This window comes from Carassius auratus, unplaced genomic scaffold (genome assembly GCF_003368295.1).
Source record: "Carassius auratus strain Wakin unplaced genomic scaffold, ASM336829v1 scaf_tig00011396, whole genome shotgun sequence".
NCBI lineage: Eukaryota > Metazoa > Chordata > Actinopteri > Cypriniformes > Cyprinidae > Carassius > Carassius auratus.
Window position 1 is genome coordinate 24,628 of NW_020524199.1, and position 22,022 is coordinate 46,649.

Consider the following 22,022-nt stretch of genomic DNA (forward strand, 5'->3'; position numbering starts at 1 on the left):
TCCATGCCAGGTCCTCCACACAGATGGCCAGAAATAACATGCTTTGTCGTAGTCACTCAAGAAGTCCATTTTTCACAGGTTATTATGGTGCTTGTGGACCTACTCAAGGTTGATGATGAAATCTGCAGTCAATGGTTGCCTAACGCTTGCAGTATTTAAATGGCATTAACTGGGGAAACCCTTTTTAGGATACTGGTTGTGTGTTTATTGGTGTATGTGAAGGCAACCTATGTCAATATGCCATCAAATCAAATAATAATAATAATAATAATAATGGCATTAGATATCAAGTTGTTGTATGTAATATATAGACTGATAAAAGTAAACTGCCACTAGTGTTTTAGCTGATAGGTTTATAGTATTATTTAATTACATGTCTCTTTTGAATCTTTGAACAAACACTAATGGCGATGTGACTAGTGTGAATGTCAGCCTGTTGTGAGGTGCACCAAAACTAATCAGAACATTTGATTTTTAATATAAGCTGTTTATGTGAAGCAAGATTTTGGACCATTAAGATCTGACAGTGGGCGCTGCATAATGCTGCAGAAATACAAACCAAGAAATCAAAGGAAATTTCCTATTATAATTATTATTGTAAACTACAAGAAACTAAACAAAACTAAAAATAATAATAATAAGAAGAAGAATAAGAATAACAAATAAATATTTGAAATAAAATAAACTTTAACTGAAAATATGTATAAAAATAATTTTATTTGTTTAAATTTGTACTATTTTTCTTTCATTTTTATTTAATGTTAAGTGCAGAAATGCTAAAACTGAAATACAGTTAAGAAAAACTGGACCCATTTTATATTAAGTGGCCTTAACTACTATGTACTTACATTTTAGTTAATAATTTAGTACAATGTACTTATTGTGTAGATACATGTTTTTACATTGTACTTATATAAAAAAAAACGACATGTAATTACATCTGTATTTAATTTATGTAATTACATTTATAATTACACTGTTGACCCATACTTTACACCTTAACCCACCCTTAAACTTACCCATACCTCCAACCCTCTCCCTAACCTTACCCCTATACCACCTCAATGGCAGCAAAAGTGTTTTACAATACAATATGAACACAATACGTACATTGTACTTATTTTTTATGTAAGTACATAGTAGTTAAGGCCACCTAATATAAAGTGGGACTGAAAAACTTTATAAATATAGTTTAAAAAATAGTAAAAATGACAAAACACACAGCAACATTACCAGAACATTAAATCAATTTGAAAAGAAAATGGAAAATATAAAAACATAAACTAATCTAAATTATGAATGAAAATTGTAATAGGATCTCTATGATAGAGAGTATAGTTGTTTTATATATATATATATATATATATATATATATATATATATATATATATATATATATATATATATATATATATATATATATATATATATATATATACATACATATATATATATATATATATATATATATATATATATATATATATATATATATATATATATATATATATACATATATATATATATATATATTACAAATTTGAGAATAAACATTTTGTGTGACAGCATTATAAAACAGTAGATATATTTATGCAAACAACAAGTAAATCTAAACAGCAACATTTATTTTTAATGTAGGCCTATATTTATATTTATTTATATTTTTAACTCATTTAGAAGAAATGCAATATTTATTAAAAATAAGTATTTAGTATTTTATGCATAAAAAATATTAATTCATTGCAAGGCTTGAAACAAACCAATGAATCATTTTTCACTTTATTTTGTTATGTAATTCCTAATATTTCTTACAAATAAACATCGTTAATTTCCAGTTGTCAGTTTAATAAATGATGAATAAATGCAAACAAACAAAACAAAGCATTTGGTAATATTGTTTTGTGTTGGCGCTTTCCTGTTAGTGGTTATATTAATGGAGAGATCTGGCTACTGCATCGACTCATCTCTCATGTACTGAAAAGTGGTTATGGTTTCCATGGCAACTGTTTATTTTGCTTCATAAATTAGGAGACTAGCTAATGCATAGCATTCGGATGGGCTCCTACTACACTATTAAAGCATATGAGAAAGTGATAAATCAAACATCAAAGAATAAATAGAGTGATCCTAGACTTTATTCAGACTTTTATGGACAGAGCAATGGCAATCACAGTGTTTTGAACCTTTTGGTTATTTTGAGGCAGGGTTTGACTGGACAGGCACGCATGTGTACGTGTTTTGAATAAGCAGCCCGCACAGATGGACGAGCAGTATGCTTTTTACAAAGCACTCAAACATCACAGCGATCACGGCCCTGCTCCGCCTCATGCTGCACAGCCACATTAAGCAAGCTTAGCCGAATGTAGGTGAAAGGGCTTTCTGTCTCTTTCGCTTCCCGAAGCAGCTCCCCACAGAGGAAGGAAAGAGTGGGGGAGGGGAACATGTGGTATTCTGAGGAAAAGCGGGAAGAAAAGATCATGGTGATTTTAGTTCTTACTGAAGGCAACTTGACAGGTTTGTCTGCACAAGGTGAGTCACGGCGCACGGCCCGCGCTCCAACAAAGGAAATCACTCTTTCAGGAATCCCCACACATAAAACGGCAAAGTAAAATGTCATGCCGTTAATGTCAGACTACATTTAATATAAGGAACAAGCCCTGATAGAACAAGGAAGAAGAGATTGCGTCATCCGAAAGCTTGCCGATTAAAATCCACCCTTGGGTTGTGTAAACGGAACGAACGCCGGATTGCCTGTGTCTGCGATAGCAATGTAATCGATCAAACATTTGTGTTGCCTGTAACAGATCGTGACACCAAAATCAAGAATGTTTATCCGTGTTGATCATAATGCAAACATCCCTCATGATTAATGTCTGTCTACAATGTCCTAAAGCACTGTGCTTTTTTCCCACACTTTTCCGTGAATCATCAAGCATCATATTAAAAGAATTTAAGCCGAATCCCTTCCTTGTAATTTAATCTTTTGTGTTAAGTTTCATAAATGTATAACGTCATAATGTGTGTGTCACTAATTTGCAATAATTAAACGTCATTATACATATGTTATGGAAATTCTAAAATATTTAGAATTTTGAGTAAAGGCCCGTTCATACCCAGTACAGTATAACTATATCAAAAACTATAATGACACGAAAGAACAATATTGTTGAACTATTTGTTTCCAGCTGATAAACAATAAAAACATTATAGCCATTTAGAATCGACCTGACTTTAAAGAGCTGAAGTATGTTAAGTGGCAAGCATCATAACAACATTTATAATATGCTCATAATGTAATAACAATGTGTGGCTGCTAATAAAGTCAATATAGTTATTGAGGACATAGTTTATAGAATGTTTGAAAAAAAAGACAAAAATGAATGAAAATGACATTTCGCTAGCAAGTGCACCTTTAGTGTCGCCACCTATAGGTCTCGCCAATTAGTGCAGTCAATTCCATGCATATCTTGTTGATGACAAAAATTATGTAGCTGCGCCTAATTCTCTTTACTTTGACACCTCTTTACAGCAGTTAAGATCACCAAGTGCTATTTGCTCAGTAGAGCTAAAATCAGTTTGGCTCCATCCTTCACTTAAGTCAATTATTATTGCTTTTCACTGACAGCGTGTTTCAACAGGAACCAGTTTGAGACAGCACAAACATACCTGGCTTGTCATTTACTTCAATAGGCTAGGCCACTTCACAGCTTTTCATTTAATGGGTGTCCTGTCCACACTACTAGATGTGAGGGGAAAAACATGCTTTGTTCAGTCGCCTGCCAATTTTGATTGTTATTGTTGCATGCTGGGAGCTAATTAGATGTTTGGTTTAAGTTTTTTCCAGATTTGAGTGACATTTGGAAATGAACAATGAATGGTTTCTCTTTTTGCAAAACTTTCCTATGCTCCTGATTTTCACGAGAATGAATCATATTATTTAGAATGAGCTCTGACACTGTTGCTAAGGAAACCATGGCTCTGGTTTTGATTGGCTGAGCTGTATCTAGGCAGTGAGACACGATTGCTGCTCTTTACAACATCACAATGAGCAGAGTGCCGCACAGAGAGCCCAGCTCCTTTGATGTTTTCATTAGAATGTTTTGATGTTGTTGCTATTTACTGACTTTTTTATCACATATGGGACAGAAGACTGGAGTTCGAATGATTTAAAGCAGTGGTTTTATTTCAGGGCCTATGTGGACCCTTTTCCCATTTCTGGCATCCTCTGAAGTTTAAGTCTTGATAGTTGGGTAAATCTCTATGGTGATGAACAAAAACTACAACAAATATATTCTTTGTGGTTTCATTTGCCTCAGTAGGAAAAAATAACATTACTATGACTTTCCATAAAAGTCATATAAATATAGAGACTGATTACGTTGGTCAGAAGTGGGGGAAATGTCAAATTTGCTGTTGCTTCTTCAGCCATTGAGAAACATTGGCTTTTTAGTTTTCTTTAATATATTCCCAAAGTAAATGTACATTAATTAAATTAAAATATTAAAAACTGCTAGATTACCAATGCTATGATGTTTACAATAACATGTTAACAGAACAGACAGGTCACGACCCACCAGTTGAGAACCACTGATACAAATTGACAGTGTATGCCATCACCTCTCGATAAACATGATCCCTTTTCTATATTTACAGCATGGACAAGAACAGAATATATGGATTTGTGGTTTCAACCAAGACTTTTCAGGGTAATGATCAGAGGATATTTCAGGACAGTCTTCACCTCAAAGCACCTCCAGGCTTTCATATCTCTGTCCAAACAGAGCATCCAAGTAGTCTAGCATTGACGTATTATTTTTGCTCGTTTAGAAAGATCTCAAGTCCTCGCTCAAGGCTGCAATGTCGGGATTCATAGACATAAGAGCTAAGAGGAACTGAAATAGCTTTTCATGTCAACTTCTGCTTATGGACAGCACTGCACACAGCTTTGTGTAGCATCTGTACATGGAGGAATGCTAACCAGTATGGCTTTGTTACTTCTGTAGGAAACAAATAAGATACTTTGAAGAATGTTTGAACTGTTTTTGTCCAAAAACCTCTTGTCCCACTGTGTCTCAATGAGTTAGTGAGTAAAGTTGCAGAGGAAACAGCACTCCCACTCCGAGGTGCCTCACATCTTCTGCTCAGGGTCTCGCCACAGATTCAGGCGAATTTGAAGAGATGTTCTAACCCGTCCTCCATCCAGGTCTGGCAGCACACCCACGCTTTCTGTGGGCTGTCTGCGTGCATATTTATGTTCCAGTAATGCCTGAGAAGAAACATGAGTCAGGAGAGGGGGAGAAAGAATATAAATGTGGCACGGTAGCCCACACTATCAGTCTTGTTACAAAATAGAATACAGTACTTTGGATTATTTCAGTATTTGTGTAGACTCTGAAGGCATGGTTCACCCAAGACATTTTTCAGCCTCATGCCATTTCAAACCTGCATGACCTTCGTTCTTCTGCAGAAAACAAAAATATGATATTTTGAGGAATACTGGTAACCAAACAGTTATTGACTTTCAATGGGCAAAAAAAACTAAACTAAAAAACACTGAGGCATTTCTATTAGAAATATAGCATTTAACTCAACTCATGACTGCATTAAGGACTAAATGAAAAATCCTTAATCCTACTGGTGCCTATTTACAATGTAATTAATATTCATGAGTGAAAGAGTTTTATGAATATACTGTACCTCCTAGATCATAGGTGAATACATACATAATATTAAGCAGCAACATTTGGTTTTCAGTTTATTGCGCTGCAAACGGGTATTTAAAAGAAAGCAATACTCTCTTAGAAAATGTAAAGAATGAAGAGTAAAAAGAGAGAACCTTGCACATATTGATGGTTTAGTCTCCAAATCTAATTCAACTAAGGTGATAAGATCCATCAGGAACCGATTCCTCACACTAGGCCCTCAGACAGAGGCTGTCAGCGGGCCGCCTGCAACCCTTAGCAGGAACTAAAAAAGGGTGACTTACCTACGGATTTCTACCACCTTTAAAAGTGTGTGAATGGGAGTCTCAGACTTGTTCACAATCTCAAGGTCAAGGATGAGAGGGGTGTGCTCCCTCCCCCCTCTAGTGAGTCAGCCTCCATTAAACACACACACACCCACACACACTTCCTACAGGGTGACAGAGGCGTGTGTCATTTGCCAAAGCACGTAGTATGATGAGCCTGGCCAAACGCTTGTCTAAGTGCACCGAAAAACACAAGAGGATGTGCACTGAGGCAATTCTGCCTGTCTCAGCATAGCACCACGAATTGGACTAATAATTTTTTCACCGTTTTAACATTGCCATCATATTTTCTCTTCCCTTTGCTTTGAATCTCTTTTATACTTTTACTCTCACTTCATACCCAGACAATTTGTCCTCTATTTCCAAAAGACACCTCACCGTGAGATCAAAAATAAGCAGCGCTCGCTGATCTTCATTAGATTTCACCCCAAAATATTTAGATTCTGAGCGCCTGCTCTCATTTGATTAACCATGGTTCTGTGTTCCCACCTTCCAGTGGTCTGGAAAGATATCGTAGACTTGTTTTTCCAACAGAGTAACTAGGGAATGTGGGCTGCTGTTACTGTCTGACTAGATAGACGTTGTGCTCTGTTGCAGGAAAATGTGCTGATAAGTCTATTTTCCTTTTCCCCCCTTCAAGACAATACTCCCATTGAAGCCTGCCAGAGAAGATCCATATCATACATGGTTACTCAGAAAACAGAGCATAATTTTGCTGAAGGAAATGGCTGGGGAAGAGGTGGAGGTGGTTAGAGTGGTGGATGTAAAAACATTAGGGAGCGCAAAAACAAGCGTCTTATTTGGGAAACCTCCCGCAACCCAAGGCGTGTATGTTTTCTATCGATCATAGCAGCAGTAATTCAACAAAAGATGATCAAATGATGGGGGAAAGCATCATGGCTGGCCATATATCTGGATGTGAGATGTAGAGAACCATTTTTCAGCTGGATAATTGTTGATTAGGAGTCTATTCAGGTCTGGATCAGAGAAGACAAATAAACCAATATCGATGTGCTAACAAAATAACTGAAGCAAAACAATCAAGAAACCACATCTATTAAATTAAGCACTTTTAAAAAAAGTGTACTTTATGTACATTTTATTATGTAGCAAATATACTAACATCAATGTACTATATTAGTCTAGTAGTATAGTACAACTTGTATTTATAGTAGTATACTTTATCAATACTTCTTGGGATTTTTAGTTTTTAGAAGTAGTATACTTTTAAGTGTACTTTACATGTAACAGTACATTTTAAGTTTAATAGGTTTCTCTTGGGAAACACTGTTTTATTTGCATTTCATACACAAAGGACTTCGCTAAGTACCATTTCCAGTTAGTGTTTGCTAACTGAAAGCTTTGGCACTAATAGATTAAATTGCCTGAGCTAGCTATCAGTCACTCACACTGATTTATTTCCAGGATGAAGCCTGATCTCTCAGTAGAGACGAACGGGGCTAAAACTCTTCTAAGGAGGCTAACATAAATGCCGACATATCAAAAACCTGTGTTTTGCCGGATTCGTTCCTAGCAGACACACTGTTTCATCTTCCTTCTTTTCAGCTTTTGGGAACTATGGGAGGAATTTGGGTCAGCGAAAAGCCTGCTGTACCTTAAGATGGAGTTCCCCCCGCCTTTTCTCTAACGGGAGCTTTAAAATATAGATGATGTATTACCGTTGCGAGCTCCCGGAGGCTGCCAAGACTAGCGCTAGCGTGGGGGAGGGGAGATGGGGAAAAAAACCTTGTGCTTTGAAGCTTAGCTCTGTGTATTCACTGTTCATCTCAGTAATATACGGCTAAATGAGACGGTACAAAAATGATAACTAAATGGAGTCAAGCCCTTGGAGTCTGTGATATGGATGTTGTGTGAACCAGCTGCTTTATTGGCACAAAAACATCAGGGTGGATTGAGAATCCTGCAAGAGCATAGGGGATTTTAATTTGCTTATTAAACTTAATTTGCCAAGCTTATTAGCTACTGCTGTACACTGTAAAATCATAATTAGATGACTGATATCAATGTCTTGCTTGTCTTATATGGTTTACTTGGTGGAATTGTCCTGTGCACTGCAATATAAATTAGCTTTTTATGGGGCAAGTGTGTAATTTATCTGTCACTAATGTAAACCAAAAGAAAAAGTGAATATAATGACTGTTTTCAAACTGGTTTCCAAGCAGTTGAAACTGGTTCCTATACTGAGTGTTCACACTTCTCTATGTAGCAGAAAGGGAGCTAAATGTGCTAACACCAATAGCAACACATCAGGTACATTTGAATGATGATTTCTTGCTATGTCAGCTTCAATGTAGTAAAATAAATAAAGTTCAGTGCTTTAAATATGACATGTTTTTTAAAGCATTTTGTACCTGGAAACTGGTTTAAAGGGTTGACCCAAAAATGAAAATTAAGCCATAAATTACTCACTCTTAAGTCATCCTAGGTTTGTGGCTGTGGCTTTATTCTTTCAGACGAATCCAGAGTTATTGAATGGATATTTTTAATGGATGCTCCTTTTATTAAACTTCTATTGGACTGATGTAGTGCAACACCCTCTGAGTGGCATCAAATAGCTTGAAATATCAAACACTTTTTTTTAATAACCAGATTAATCTAAAAGAAAAAAGTCATAAACATATAGGATGACTTCAGGGTGAGTAATTTATGGCCTAATAAAATTTTTTTTGGGTGAACTAACCCTTTAAGACAAACGTTTTGACTAAAACTGGCAAAAATGTTTTGAGAATTCTTTGTTTACTTTTTTATTTATAGTCATCTCAGCATATTAATGTAGTACAATACTGTTAAAAAAAATTGGGGTCAGTGCTTCTTTCTCTTTTTTGAAGAAATGAATACTTATATTCAGCAAGGATGCAATAAATTGTTCAAAAGTGTCAGAAAAGACAGTAATAAGTACAGGCCTGGTGAGCGTAAGAGATTTAAAAAATAGTAAAAGCAAAAACAAATAATAATAATAATAATTACAACTTTTGGACAGTAGCGTACTGAATATAAATAATTTTTTTTTATCAAATTACATTAAACTTTCAAACAAGTCTATGTGATTGATTTCTATAAGCTATTTGAGTAAAACTGAACAGTTTGCACACACTGAATCATTTACTATACAGTGTTTGTGGTAATACACTACGGTTGAATGGAAATACTCTCATATCTTTAAATGCCAAAAGTTTCTCTGGGTTTTTGTTTTATAAAAACATAACCTGTTTATCCTTCTGAATTCAACTCTGAGAGGAGACAGTTCAGGGAGGTCATTCAAGGAGCTCTGCCAGCTTATGACAGCGAAATTTCCATTGTGAATGGAAGAACGTCCAAATAAAACCTTCTGGATGGCTTCATCACTCACAACAGATAGAACAAGATATAAATTGTGCCAAAAAAAAAAAAAATACTAGCCTATTACCTTTTCTGAAGAGAATTTGTTAAACTCGTCACTTGATTCTCATGAGTTAACCAACTGTGGGCATCATATCCCCACACCAGCTCACTCCACTGTAACACAATACAGGATTTGCTTTCATAAGTCACTGATCAAGAATGTTCTTCATAGGGTCATTAGATTATGCCCTTAATTGGTAAAAGAAAAAGAGTCCTAAGTGCACTTGGTATCACTATAAAAGGCATGCTTGTGAGTCATTGTCAGAGCTTGACTACTTAGTGTGGGTTTGAACTCCAAAAATTGGATAAAGCCTATATCAAATGTGCAATATAAGAAGGCTACATATTTCCATGTATATTTTAGTGTTTTGAAAACTTCTGACGTAAACAGCATACAAATAAATATACCTAATAATATTGATTTCTATTACAAAGTCTTGTGACTTTATCAGCTCTTCTCTGTGTCTTTGTAGTAGTTTGCATGTTTTATGTAATATTTATGTTAATTTATGGTGGTAAATTCATGGTTTTCAGCATAGGTGATTAGTTCATTTGTGGGTGGTGAAGTGCTTTGAGCACGCTCGGATGTGTTATTTGACTGAATGAGTAATCTAGTGCTGTATCTTGTATGCGATGTGCGCGTGGGTAGTTTTGGGAGATGATTTTATGTGTGTGTGTGTGTTTGTGTGTGTTTGTGTGTTTGTGTGTGTGTGTGTGTGTGTGTGTGTGTGTGTGTGTGTGCGCGTGTGTGTGTGTGTGTGTGTGTGCGTGTGTGCGTGTGTGTGTGTGTTTGTGTATCTGTGTGTCATACTGCAGTATTTTTTTATTTCTTCTTCTGGCTTCGTTTTGACTTTGTTTTTTTCTCTCCCTGGGCATCAACACATGACTGCACTGTTAAAACTCCATCTTATGTGACATTTCCTCTCCTTGCAAGGTTTAAAAATAAATGAGCCACTGTGTGCAAGGAAGTTGATAAAGCTAAAAACAAACATGCTGTGAACTCTAGCCTTCTCATCATGAGATATTAATTCTATATTTACCATTCGATGTGTGAACCCATTTACACAGCCATTTACACACAGAGTGTGTGTGTTTCCACCAACCCATCAACATGGCATATGCTAGTATAGGGTGGATGCCAAGTACCTCACAGAGAGAAACATGCCTGCACAGGCAGAGAGAACACGATGCCTTGTGTAACCACATACACACACCCACAGACTTTCATTTCTATTTTGTTATTGATAAAACTTACTGGGATCTGCCTAGTGTAATTGCACTGTTACTGCTCACAGGCAATAATACCTACAGTGGCATGTGAAAGTTTGGGAAGCACCACCAGAATCTTTGAAAATGTGAATTTTAACAAAGAGAGATCATACAAAAAGGGTGTTTGTTTTTGTTTTGTTTTCTTTTTTAGTACTGTCCTTAATAAGATAGATGAAAAAGTAAAAGATCTACATCTACATTCGGTCCACAAGCTAAAAAAAAACGAAAATTATTCAAACAACCCCCTTCAAAAGTCTTTTGCATATTTGAACCCTTTCCAGCAGTGACTGTATGATTTCGAGATCCATCTTTTCACACTGAGGACAATTGAAGGACTCAAACACAACTATTAAAAAAGGTTCAAACATTCACTGATGCTCCAGAAGGAACCAGAATGCATGACAATCCGGGGGTGAAAACTTTTGAAAAGGATGAATATATATATATATATATATTTTTTAGTACTGCCCTTTGGAAGCAACAGGAGATACTTGCATGTTTCTGGAAGACAAATTAAGTACAATTTACCTTGATCTTCAAATTCAAAAAGTTTTCACCCCTGGCTCATCATGTTTCCTTGTGGAGTATCAGTGAATGTCTGAACCTTTTCCAACAGTTGTGTTTGAGTCCCTCATTTGTCCTCAGTGTGAAAAGATGGATCTCAAAATCATTCACTGCAAGAAAGGGTCAAATACAGTGATGTTCAGAACAAACGAGGAACTCATGAACAACCATGACAAAACAAAAAAACAGTCTTGGATAATTCAGTTAACCACACACAGTATTAAGAACCATTTTGAAGGGGGTTATTTTAATAATTTTAGCATTGTTTGTTGTCTTGTGGCCTATATGTGTACATCTTTTATTTAAAATAGCTTACTCTACTCAGTTATAAATAAAAAATACACAGAGTTCCAATGAAACTTTCATGAAACTCTAGATGGCACAGTCCAATAGATCTAACTCAGTCTGACCTAATGACATCATCACATGGCACAGCTGATTTTCTGGTAACCGAAGAGCACACTACTCAGTATTCAAATATCTGGCTTTTGTTTGCTGTAGCAGTCCTCAGTGCACTTCAGAAAAAATCCACCTTCCCCAGCTCCACCTGTATAGATCTGCTATAAGGTGATTCATGTATGCTATAAAGGTTATTCATATGTATTATATGTGCAGCAACAGTATTTCTTACTTGCTTACAGCAGCATGTTGTGGATGTTTTGGCAGTAGCAAGTCACTGTACTTAGAAGATCTATTCTGCCAAGACTAACTACATTAACATTGTCATGCATATTAACATCCTAATCCCTCCAACCTGCAAGGACATTTTGCTGTTAAAATTGTGTTTTATGTGTCCCATACCTAATTTATAACAGTCATTTAGTGAATTAGATACTAAAACAATGCAGACAGTCTGTGCAAGTAAATGTGAATCTTAGTGAATTCCCTGCTCAGTGAAATAATGTTTTGTCTTCCTCCATCCTCTTCCACCCACCCCTATGAAACAGTCTTAAGGATTTCATCCAGCGAACTCAAAGCTCTTTTAGGAACTCGGGCTTTTCAAGGCAGCACAAACATCACACATCAAATGCCTTTGATGATTTGGAAGCAATAAGAGCTTCACTGAAATCCAGGAGGCCATAGAAGAATAGGAACATGAAACACCCCTACCAGCAACCAAACATGAAATTATAAACAGAAGCTACAGACGATAGTTAACTTGCACCTGAGACCCTCATATAATGTAATATATTGTAGAAACTTAATTTTATGTAAAGTTGCTTTGCAATGATTTATATTGTAAAAAGCGCTATACAAATAAATTTGAACTGAATTGAATTGAATTGAATTGAATAGTTCCATGTATATAGTTTATAGTCAAGAACTATATAGGTTCCTGTCTGAACGGTTTCAGCTTCAGTATTTGAAATTTGTCAGACATGTATTATGTTGTTAAGGAATACACACCATTAAATGTATAACTCAACTCTAATAAAAAAAAAACTCCCCAAAAGGAAGTAATATTATTTGACATGGATCATACTTAATAAAACCACATGTTTTGTCTGCACTCACTTATTATGATGATATCATGATTATGACTATGGATTATTTTTATATTCTTTCACAAAAAGGCTATGTGGTGCTGGTGAAACTCGGCCCTGTTAAAAAAAAAATTATAATATATAATATATAATAATATATATAATAAAATTGTAGTTGTGCTTTGGACATTACAATCAACCGTTTTGGACTTATAAGGATTTGGAACCATTTATATTTGTGGTCATTTGTCCTGATTTGCAGATAATGACATAAATAGTAAGTCCAAATGTAACCCTTGACCACAAAACCAGTCTTAAGTCTCTGGGGTATATTTTTAGCAATAGCAAAAAAACATTGTATGTGTCAAAAAAAAGAAAAATTTATTTTATGCCAAAAATCATTAGGATATTGAGTAAGGATCATGTTTCATGAAGATATTTCCGTAAATATATAAAAACATAATTTTTGATTAATAATATGCATTGCTAAGAACTTCATTTGGACAACTTTAAAGGCGATTTTCTCAGTATTTAGATTTTTTTTTTTTTTTTGCACCCTCAGATTCCAGATATTCAAATAGTTGTATCTCGGCCAAATGTTGTCCTATCCGAACAAACCATACATTAATGGAAAGCCTATTTGTTCAGCTTTCTGGTTATTTATATATGTCAATTTAAAAAAAATGACACTTAAGACCACTTTTTGTGGTCCAGGGTCACAAATGGTTTTGGTCATTTTACGCTCAATTTGGAAGAAAAACCAATCAAAAACTTTTCCAAGATGGTTAAAAAAAAAAAAAAAAAAAAAACGTACGTATAGCATATAAAAATATAAAACATGAACTCTCTTCACCATGCAAGTGTCCTTTATTTAGTCATTTCTCCGAAATCCTTGTGCAACATCAGAGCTCCTGTGGTGTACAAACAGAGTGCCAGTGCTTTTCATGTGTCTGTGCACAACATCTGAGGCACAAAACCCGATCTCCACAGCGCCTCGAGAAGACCTGGAAAGGAGCCGCCACCTTACCACAATCAAAATGGCGAGTCAAATGGATTTGTTGATTAGGCATTTGAAAGTGGCACAGATGAGGGCGGAGATAATTGCAAGGGAAGATCAAAGCCAGCGTGGTGAGCCCAGAGACGTTGAGCCCCATGCTGGATTTATCTTTGAGATGCCAGAGCGGAACACCCCTCTAAAGGCTGTGCATATTTTTTAGCAGGAAAGCACTTCCTCTGAACTGCTGCTGACTGTTAGGGCTCAGAGACATATTCTGAAGCTATTTGATGCAAAGATATGACTGAAATTATCAATATTTTTTTTTACAACACTGCTTGAGATGCTTTTAATTTCATCACTGCTGTATTTTTAGCGAGTAAAAACATTCATTATGTTTTCTGAATTAATGCAATCTTATTTTTTTATTTAATTTATGAATGTACACATTTAAATTGAATAAAAAGCCATTGAAAGCAAAATGGTAAAAAAGCTTTCCTGCAAACTATGAGAGTAAAATGAGAGCTTTTTAAAATTTTGATTCGTATCACCAGTGATGATAACACCACTGACAAACTATCAAAAATAAATAAAAAAATAATCTAAAACAGTTTTAATATGAACTCAAAACAAACAACACTGATCAGACCAAAAAAAAACAACAAAAAAAACAAATATTATTAGAGTACATTTTTACTACAAATACAAAAATGTTATTGCTAAATGTGAACTATACAAGCAATTTCAGAGTGAACAATTTTCTACATCTTTTTAAATGAACAACAATTACACCCCCACCCCCCATTTCGTAGATTTAAATGATGCAATTATTGCATTGGTGCATATTTGTTCAATATTTCACTAAAACTTAACTGTGGAAAATATGGAAATGAAAAAAAAAATGATTCAATGTAACACATATTCAAACTATTTTTTTTTTTTTTTTTCAGTTCAGTTAGAAAGTTGTTTACCAGGTGAGAAGTTTAGCTTCTTTGGGAGTAACATTGCATCCAAATAATAAATTAGATATAAGTCGACTCATTGCTAACTTCCTCTCTTTTGAAAAGCACCAGCCGTCACTGGTTCCAGTTAAAAGACCCACAGATTGCGTACAGATAAATCAGATATAGTGTTATGGCAATATGGATAAATGTTTAGATAATGCTGATCCTGTAATTGCAGCGCTGAAATAAGTGATGTAGGATTTAGTCACTTTGTAAATACTTATGTGTGATTGCGGAATATTGAAAGCTCTCGAGATAAATCAACAGATGAATGTGAATGATGCGGATTCCTATCCTCTCTTTCAATTTAGTCCTCCTTAATAGATACACTCAATATCCTCTCAGTAAGCCTCTTAAGAATTTACCTAAAAATCATAAAGTTGGTGGCGTAAACCAGGTGAAATAAGAAAGACTTGTATAACAATTCTACTAATATACACTAATAAACACAAACACATCTAAAGTCTATCTAATTTATATAAGTCTAAAATATGAATGTACATGCAACCTAAGTGCAAAAAGGTATGTTTTTATTTATTCATTCATTCATGCATTCATTTCATTTTAACTTGCACTTTAGACCCTGGGTTTAAATTTATACCAATTTCTAGTTTGCTGCCTATAAGTGTCTCTGTGTTGTGCATATTCATCAAAAACTTAATCAGTGATTGGGCTTCTTTTGGAACTACTCAGGGAGCACAACCTGCACAAGTATCTCTTGTAATTACATTGTGTTTTAATGAATGATGTTATGGAAACAAAATGTATAATTAATAGTTTATCACATGGTTAAACTCTCACCTTGTGATTAATATATAATTACAAAAAACTTAACCCACTGTGATTTGGTCTCAGGAAACAGAGAATAGCTGATTCAGTGCTCTTGTTTTCCTGTTGAATTCGGAGATGGAAGCACATTAAAGAGCTGGACCAAAATATTAGCCTACATTTTCCTCCAGAATCACCTCACCTCAGAATCAACCTCATTTCTTGGGGACTGACTTAAAATATTTATTTCTAAATTGTTCACGTTATTTATTTGGTTTTAAATGGTTCATGTTTTCTATGATGAAATGGAAGCCCAAAAGATTTTCAAATTTTTCTTTGTGTTTTTTTTCTTTTCACATAAGAAAAAACAAATGCTTTGGTAAATTATAGTTATGACATAAAAAAATAAATCAAGGTCAAGGATAAAAGGTCATGATTGTTTAAAAGAAAGGGCATAATTATTACATAAAGGGCATGTAATCTCCATCAAAGGGCATAATTATATAAAATTTTGTCAGATCAAATTTATTTGTTAATGTTTCAGATTTTTGTCATTATTATGACTTTTTATTTCATAATTTTTTTTTAAGCTTGTTATGCCAGTTTTAGAGTGTTTTTATATGATTTATCAAAGCATATTTTTTCCCTTATGTATCAAAAGACAAACACACAAAGAAATAGTAAATTATGGTAGTTTAGAAGCAATTGAAATGAACTATTATATATATATATATATATATATATATATATATATATATATATATATATATATATATATATATATATATATATATATATATATATATATATATATATATATATATATTTGAACTTAAAATAAATGTGTCAGTCCAGCTCACCTGCTTGTTGGTTTGACCTAAATAAACATTCAACAATAAATAAATAAATAATAAAAATATTTTAGCTCTTGTGAGTTGCAAAAATGAAAACACAAAGAAAAATCTTAATGAAACCAAAAAAGAAAAGAAAAAAAAAAGGCTAAATTATACAGATTTTATAGAGTGAACACTAGCATCGACTTCAGGCTTCAACTCAGAGATAAAACTAGTTTGAAAAAAATATGACATTAACTTTTTTTTTTCATAAAGACTGTCAGGTTTTCCACTTGTCAAGGCAGAAATCCCAGACTTTGAAACCTTAAGCTGCTGTGTTTGCTGAATACATCCACACATTGGAGGAAAACATTTCTGTTGAATCTCAAACTGGCTCACAGCTGCTAGAGCAATTGAATCCGTATTGCATTATTTGAGTATATCCCATCAGACAAAAATGTATGCTGATGATAAAATGCTCCATATTTATAAATCCCTTTTGTAAACCGAGACAAAACAGCAGATTGTGTCACTTACAGCCGCTAGTCTAACAGATCTCAAACTGCTCAACCGACAGTGGGCCAGACCCCACAAACTATTTCCCTCATCCTCCATGAGAGGCTTTATCAGGCTCATGTCAAGAGGGATTTTTTTCCTCTAATCACTGTAGTTAAAGCAAACCACCGAGATGTGAGCTTAGTACACACTTTCTCTTTCTAGAATCCCAGAGCTTTCGATTCCAGACCTTTCTCCCTGCGCCGCACTGCACAACGTATTTTTCTGTCAAAAGCATCAGGATGGATTAGTAGGAAGACAACTGCTTAAATTAGAGTCACTGTCCCACTGCAGAATCGGGCGGCTTGTCATCATTCCCCTAATGAGCTCGTGTCTTTCTGGAAGCCGGCATTATCTGTTGAAGCCACACTCAGCTCCACTTACCAGAATTCAGATAATTTGACTTTTCATAAACAAAAAGCATTCGTGTGGGGAGAGCGATGACAGCTCTGAGAGAGCCACGGGACGCCCACACTGATTCAGCAAAACGATTGGTGCAATGTGCCGTGCCACCTGCTGTGAGCCGTACACATTCACAACATCTCTGCCGTCCGTTTGGGTCTTTGAGCGCTGGAGTGAATTAGCATGCTGGATGTTCAGGATGGGAGTGAGTGTGCTGGGCAGTAAGTGTGAGTCACAGATGTTTCGGGCCGCAGGGACAGGCCTTGCCTGTGGTCGTTATCTCAGCTTAGGTCACTGAGTCAAAACCCTGCTGGTTGGGAGAACAACACACACACACACACAAAAACATCTCAGATTTAAACTTCTTTGAGTTTGCACACTGTTTTCATTTGTATAAATCTTATATTTATTTGAATAGGAACAAACTCTGTAAACAGTAGCCTTTGATATATATAGGCCTATGTGTGTGTGTGTGTGTGTGTGTGTGTGTGTGTGTGTGTGTGTGTGTGTGTGTGTGTGTTTTGGATGGCTGATTTATCTTGCATATGCAGTTCATGTTTTAGCTAATTATCTCACTTGCAAAGCTTGTTCTGCTCAATCCCCAAATATAGCCTACTATAATTTGTTTATTTCCATAAAGACTTTCTTTCTATTTTTCTACTTCTAATCACTCATTTCCTGTGGGGACTGACTGAAAATAGTTCTCTGCATCACAGTAGACATGAAAAACTAAACAAAAAGCAAAAATACAGTACTAATCATGCTCTGGTAAATCATTGTTACATAAACTTTATTTAAACCTTATTAAATTATGACATAACTTAAGTCATAATTACGGAAAAAGTCAAAGTTGACAACAAAAAAACATAACCTAACGATAAAGTATAAACATATTTTGAAGAATGTACAGAACAAACAGCTGACAGAAGCCACTGACTTACACAGTATATTTCCATACAATGGAAGTCAATGGCTGTCATGAACTGTTTTGCTTCTTTTTCTTCTTTTGCGTTCAATTAAAGCAAGAAGCTCATACAGGTTTGGGACAACCTGATTGGTTCCTCCTGGTAGCTTCTCTACCACTGAGGTAATCTGATGGCAACAGATCTTGTTCCATTGGTAGCAGACAATTTAGTGCTGTAGGAAAGACTTAATTAGATTGAGGTTTCCTGATTTCACATCAAGTCAGAACAACTGGAAGAACTGGCTGAGAAGCTCTCGATGAGGCCGTCTCTCTGCTAGAGTGAATTAACACTAAACCACATGATCAGGATCTTTTCCCTTATTTCCTTTAATACTGTTGTTCTTCTTTATTTACTTCAAAAACATCTGCCGGAGTCTGGATGACATTTTAAAGTTAAAGAGGATCAGATGTCTAGCCCTTCTCAACCTTCTCCCACCAGATCTACACCATCACCCACAATATATTAATTAAAAACAGTGCACTTACTCTTCTGTGTGCCTGCGTGTGTGTGTGTGTGTGTGTGTTGGGAGACTTTAGGGAGACATCAAAGACTCAATGACTGGAAAAGTCACGTCAGGTTTCCTCAGCTTGTCTCCAGACCCCTTACGAGACACAGATCCCAACCTGTCTCCAGCTCTCTTCTTGCAATAATGAAAAATTGACCTGCTAAGAGCATCTAACCACAACGCTCTCCCCAGAGGTCTCTCTCCATTACAGTCAATTTATGTATCTCACAATAGCAGTAGCAGACCAGTGTAAGCTTTCTAAAGACAGTAATGAAGATCCATTAGATGCTAGGAATGTTCTGCAGGAGAAAGAGAAGAAGATGTGTATGGAGCATTAATACACTGCGTTTCATTCAACTTCTCCTTATCCTCTCCAGGGTCTTCTAACTTATTGAAATGATAATGCTGAGAAGTGCAAAGGAGACATGATGAGAACCAGCTGTAATCAGTGGAAAACACCGAACTTCAAGTTTGGAGCAATGTCACATTCCATTTAAAGTCATTTTTACTATCTCCAAATTTAGAACTCACAAGAACTGCATTTTAAGTACCACGTAAAAATAAAATAAAGTGACCAGTTATAATTTTACTAATAATTTCTAATAATTTAAGACATGAAAATCTAAATAAATGAAGCACTTTTCAAAATAGATAGACATTTAAATCAGTTAAATGTCAAAATATAGTTGAGTGTTATTAATGTATTAAAATATAGTTAATTGAATAAATAAATAATGAACTGGTGTGAACAAGAAAAATGCAGACTAAAACTTAAGTTATTAATTTATTATTTTATTTTTACATTAAAGTAACATTCTAAACATTAATTAAATGTCTATTTATTTACACTTGAAACATTCATTTATTGTCTATTTATTTGTCAATTTGTACAATTTTTTTATAAAAATCTATTTTGCGCTCTAACTGTATTTTATATATGCGAATTAAACAGGTTTGTGCTTACATATTTCAGTTCATTTTACGATTTTATTTATTAATAAATGTCAAATAAAATAAAATAGCATAAATAAAATTTACATGATATTAATTTATAATTAATTGATTATTAATTGATAAAATTATAAAGGATCTTTTTTTGTCTTATGTACAAATGTGGATGTATCAGTCAAAAATATGGCACACATTAGTCCTGTAGTTGTTTGGTTCTCATTAAAAAAAAAAATAATAATAATAAATAAACTTAATTGTGGAGCATAAACAACATATCCATGTTTGTGGGCGTTTTGACCGATAGTTTTCTAACATGGGAAATGGTTTATGTTGGTCATTAGATGGTCCAAGCTGATCATTTGAACTTTCGGCTACCTAGCTGGCATTTTAAAGCATCAGTGTGTTTCTGAAGCAAACGTGTAAGTCCCATACACTCATAAAAACAAACGCTCTTTATTGGCATCTATGGTTCAGTGAAGATCCTATAACATCCACTGGACCTTTCCATTGCACAAAAGGTTCTTCATAAAGGTTCTTTCATTTATTAAAATGTTCTTCACAATAAGAAAAAAAAATTCTGAAAGGGGGGAACTTAAAATTTTTTTTTTCTATTGCATCCCCCTTTTGCAACCTTTATATTTAAGAGTGTATAATGGAAGTTATGCTGCCTTGTTAGACACCCCAGTTTGACAACATTGCAGGGCAGCATTGCATATATATTTCACACATAAAGCAATCAGCGAATTGAATGCTCAGCGAGGAGGCAAATGTTTTGTTTGTTTGTTTTTGTTTTTCCCAGTAAGATGTGTTTAACATTCGTCTTAAATATTCCAAGATGAATTGAGCACAGAGTAAGGCTGAGATAATAAGCATACAATGTTAATTTTATGTTCTGAAGCACTTCTGTTTAAAGCATTTGACCCACATTCCTGCTCAAAGCCGGGCAGAACAATCTCAAAAGGCTTGTCATGTATTAAATTCCTATTTTCATGGCTAAATGTAAATCTCTTTGAAGTTCTATGAATCCTAATTCACCATAAATGTGCAATCTGCTTCTTTATTTCCTTTCATTTGCGTGTTGTGATCTATTTTTACAGTCTTGCTACTGCTTCCACGGTTCTGTCTTGAAATTTATATGCTGAAATCAGTTTTGGTGGAAGAATGCAGATGTTTATTGTTGCTGTATCTGATTCATTGTGACTTTTTTTTTTTTTTTTTTTTACCTCCACCCATGTTCTATATTAAAAGCAAATGTTTTCTCTTTGCTATCTTGGGGCACTCCCATATTTTCCTTTTTTTTTTCTTCTTTTTTTTCAATCTTGCATCAGGCCACAGGAAACTTGGCACATCTCTCAAAGTTCCACCCATCTCTTGTCAGACAAAAAAACGTCTCGCTGATGTTGAAACGAAGAAATGCTGCTTGATTTTCTCAAACAAGGGGAAAACTTTTTTTTTTTTTTTGGCTAACATGCAGCTGAATTAAAGTCACCGCCTTTGCCTCAGAAATAAAAGCTTATGTCTGTGCTTGATTTCAGCTGTTTACTCATTAAAATCTGGAGGACAAAAATGTGGGCAAGGCAACCTGGAAAAATAGTTTAATGCTTGTTCTGCCAAAAACGTCTGTCTCCATTCTACTCAATCCAAGGCAAAACATGGTTGTGGAACATTTTACTCATCCATCCATTCCATCAGACAACAGACATGTGCACAGGCCAAAAATACTAAAGCGATGACACTGTTAGCATGTATACAGTAGTATTGCAATAAAATGCAATTAGCTGAAAATTCAGTGACCTGAGGGTTGTACCCCATTTTCTATCCCCCTGTGATTCTATGTGCTCTGCTTTTAGCAGTAAGACATCTCGCCTTTCTCACTTCTCCATTTGCCCCAGGGGTGCACTCAACATGTCTGCTTGTGACTGCGTCTCAACCCTGGATTCCTTCACGGTTCAGTGTCACCGCCTTTATTTTGAAAGTGCAGGGTTAATCCACCGAAAGGACTTTGATTTACCTCTGACCTAAATGTGATTTTCATGTAAACAGTGGCTTGTTTTGTCTGAGTCTTATACTTCTATATGTCGTGTATAAACATATTATCTTTGTTATGAATCCTGCAGCCTACTTAGACAACATTTTAAGCCATCACCTATGCGTTTCTTATGCAAAAGCATTCATTTATGTATATAATTCTTATATGTTATATAATTTGTTTTAACATATAAAGCAGTCCAAAAACATCAGAGTAATAACTATTTAAATTTTTTTTTTAAATTTTTGTATTACTTGCACTAAATTAAC